Consider the following 4,271-nt stretch of genomic DNA (forward strand, 5'->3'; position numbering starts at 1 on the left):
CCTCAGCCTCCCAAGTAGCTGGGACTACAGGCATGTGCCACCACGGCCAGCTAATTTTTGTGTTTTTAGTAGAGACAGGGTTTCACCATGTTGGCCAGGACGATCTCTTGACCTCCTGATCCCCCTGCCTTGGTCTCCCAAAGTGCTAGAATTAACAGGTGTGAGCCACTGCGCCCGGCTAATTTTTTAGTTTTTTTTTTTTTTAGAGATGAGATCTGCTATGTCGTCCAGGCTGTCCACCAACTCCTGTGCTCAAGCAGTCCTGCTTCCTTAGACTCTCAAAGCTTTAGGATTACAGGCATGAGCCACTGCACCTGGCCTGTGACTGTTTTCAACTATAAACATATACCTATTCTGTCGTTCTTACAACGTTGAATATGGGTAATTTTATCCATTTAATGCATTGATAATGGCTGTGGCATGATCCAGAAGCACACAGTGAACATAAAATGGGGAGGCTCTGATATTTGATACAAATTACTATGGTACAGCTGCTCATTCCTGTGTAGATTATTGTTATTTTAAAAATAATACTCTTGCTATATCACCTCGTTTCATTATTATGGGTACCTGTTCTACTTGCTTTTTTGACTTCTCATTTCATTTTTACTGTGTCTAGAGAATTTTGTTAGAAGTCTTACCCCTAATTACCTGTTTGAGAATAGGTAAACTTTTATTGAACTTATTGTAATAAGCGGGCTACATCCTACATAATAAATTGAGTACGAAGAAAGGGCATAGGGGATTTTTAAAAATGCTTCCTGAATCTGTTCTGTTTTAGTGTGAAATGTATATGTAGGTGATTTTGAAATAATTGAGAATTAATAGAAAAGTTAAAAAATAGGCCGGGCACAGTGGCTCACACCTGTAATCCCAGCACTTTGGGAGGCCTAGGTGGGCAGATAACCTGAGGTCAGGAGGTCCAAGACCAGCCTGGCCAACGTGGCAAAACCCTCTCTCTACTAAATCTACAAAAATTAGCTGGGCATGGTGGCGCACACCTGTAATCCCAAGTACTTAGGAGGCTGAGGCAGTAGAATCACTCGAACCCAGAAGATGGAGATTGCAGTGAGCCAAGATTGCACCACTGCACTCCAGCATGGGTGACAGAGTGAGACTCCATCTCAAAAATAATAATAATAGAGTTGTAGCTGGGTACAGTGGCTCAAGCCGGTAATCCCCGCACTTTCAGAGCCTGATGTGGGAGGATTGCTTGAGTCCTGGAGTTTGAGACCAGCCTGGACCACATAGTAGACCCCATCCCTACCAAAAAAAAAAAAGTGCTGGGTGTGGTGGCGCACGTCTGTAGTCTCAGCTACTCAAGAGACTGAAGTGGGAGGATCCCTAGAGTCCAGGAGGTCAAGGCTGTAGTGAGCCATGATTGCACCACTACACTCCAGCTTTGGTGACAAAGACTCTGTTTAAAAAAAAAGTAGTGTCATGGGTTAAAAGTTATCCTTAAGACTTTTCTTTTTTCTTTTTCTCTCTCTCTTTTTTTTTTTGAGACGGAGTCTCGCTCTGTCGCCCAGGCTGGAGTGCAGTGGCCGGATCTCAGCTCACTGTAAGTTCCGTCTCCTGGGTTTACGCCATTCTCCTGCCTCAGCCTCCCGAGTAGCTCGGATTACAGGCGCCCGCCACCTCGCCCGGCTAGATTTTGTATTTTTTAGTAGAGACGGGGTTTCACCGTGTTAGCCAGGATGGTCTCGATCTCCTGACCTCGTGATCCGCCCGTCTCGGCCTCCCAAAGTGCTGGGATTACAGGCTTGAGCCACCGTGCCTGGCCGCTTTTTGTATTTTTTAGTAGAGACGGGGTTTCACCGTGTTAGCCAGGATGGTCTCGATCTCCTGACCTCGTGATCCGCCCGTCTCGGCCTCCCAAAGTGCTGGGATTACAGGCTTGAGCCACCGTGCCCGGCCTAATTTTTGTATTTTTAGTAGAGATGGGGTTTCGCCATATTTTCTAGGCTGGTCTCGAACTCCTGACCCCATGATCCACCTGTCTCCACCTTCCAAAGTGCAGGGATTACAGGCATGAGCCACTGTGCCTGGTCAAAAAGTTCTGACATATGTGTATACCCATGAAACCATCACCATACTCAAGATAATTGACATATAGATCACCCCAGAAGTTGACTCTTGCTCCTTTGTAATCTCACCATCCTGCCACTCCCAGCACTGTCCCCAGGCAACCATTGACCTGCTTTCTGCAACTATAGATTAGTTTGCATTTCTAGAATTGTAGAATTGTACATAAATAGAATCCTACAGTGTATATGTGTGTATACTAAAAACATATAAATTAGCCGGGCATGGTGGCAGGCGCCCGTAATCCCAGCTACTCTGGAAGCTGAGGCAGGAGAATTGCTGGAACCCGGGAGGTGGAGGTTGCAGTGAGCCCACATCGCGCCACTGCACTCCAGCCTGGGTGACAGTGAGACTCAAAAAAAAAAAAAAAAAGGGTAAGATTTGAAGCAGAGACGCAGAGTTGGAGGGTGTTTGAACAGCATAGCCTCAGCCTCCCGAGTAGCTGGGATTATAGGCATATGCCACCACGCCCAGCTAATTTTTGTATTTTTAGTAGAGATTGGATTTCGCCATGTTGCCCAGGCTGGTCTTGAACTTATGGGCGCAAGTGATCCTCTGGCCTCCCAAGTAACTGGATTACAGGCTTACATCTCTGTGCCTGGCTTGGGGAGGCTTTTGTTCAGAAGAGACAGGAGGATTTGTATAGCTAGAGGAGAAAAAGTTGACCCTGACCCTGAGAGAAGCAACATGGAATTATGGAGAAAATATCCTTTTTCAAGGGGACTAGTGTTAGAGATCTTGGGTTGATGACTTTAGTGAGGTGGGCAGTGCTAAGGTCTTAGTTCCAGAGATGGCAAAAGAATAGGTCCTGTTATTGTGTGTTTGTGTTGATAGTATTTAGGCCCTATTTTGGTTCATTTATTTACTAATCTGTGTATTGTAGTAATAGATTATCCTGGAGTTATAAATACTTCTAAATACAAAAAAAAACTGGAAAATCTCTTTCCCACCTATATCCCTCAGCAGCCCTGTTTCTATTCACATCATTCCTCCAACACTCCACCCCACCCAGGAAACTATTGTTCAGTTTCTCATGTAACCTTCTAGAGTTTCTTTATATAAATAAAGATAATAAAAATGCAGATTCTGGGCCCGGCGCAGTGGCTCACGCCTGTAATCGCAGCACTTTGGGTGGCCGAGGTGGGTGGATCACGAGGTCAGGAGTTCAAGACCAGCCTGACCAACATGGTGAAAACCTGTCTTTACTAAAAATACAGAAATTAGCCAGGCTTGGTGTTGCGCACCTGTAATCCCAGCTACTTGGGAGACTGAGACAGGAGAATCGCTTGAACCTGGGAGGCAGAGGTTGCAGGAGTCGAGATCACGCCACTGCACTCCTGCATGGGCAACAGAGTTAGACTCCATCTCAAAAAAAAAGGCCAGGCACAGTGGTTCACACCTGTAATCCCAGCACTTTGGAAGGCCAAGGCGGGCGAATCATAGTTCAGGAGATCGAGACCATCCTGGCTAACATGGTGAAACCCCGTCTCTACTGAAAATACAAAAACTTAGCTGGGTGTGGTGGCAGGCGCCTGTAGTCCCAGCTACTCGGGAGGCTGAGGCAGGAGAATGGTGTGAACCCGGGAGGCGGAGCTTGCAGTGAGCCAAGATGGCGCCACTGCACTCCAGCCTGGGTGACAGAGCAAGACTCTGTCTCAAAAAAACAAAACAACAACAACAGCAAAAGAAAACAAAAAATACAGATTCTGGCCAGGTACAGTGGCTTGGGCATGTAATCTCAGAACTTTGGGAGGCCGAGGCAGGCGGATCACTTGATCCCAGGAGTTCAAGACCAGTCCGGGCAATGTGGTGAAACCGTCTCTACAAAAAAGACAAAAATTAGCCGAGCATGGTGGTGCGCCTCTGTAGTCCCAGCTACTTGGGAGGCTGAAGTAGAGGATCATCCGAGGCCGGGAAGGTCTAGGGTGCAGTGAGCCGCTATTGTGCCACCACACTCCAGCGTGGGCAACAGACTGTCTCAAAAACAAAAACAAAAACAGATAAATAAATAAATAACTACAGATTCTTGTTTCTTTCTATCTTTACCCTACAATCCACCAATCTCAAAGGTAGCATATTATAGCTGTTATTTCGCAAATTGGTTTTCCCACCTTCCCCCTTGCACAGTGTGTTTTTCACTTAAGAATAGAGATTTACGCCGGGCGCGGTGGCTCAAGCCTGTAATT

This window comes from Colobus angolensis, unplaced genomic scaffold (genome assembly GCF_000951035.1).
Source record: "Colobus angolensis palliatus isolate OR3802 unplaced genomic scaffold, Cang.pa_1.0 Scaffold46, whole genome shotgun sequence".
NCBI lineage: Eukaryota > Metazoa > Chordata > Mammalia > Primates > Cercopithecidae > Colobus > Colobus angolensis.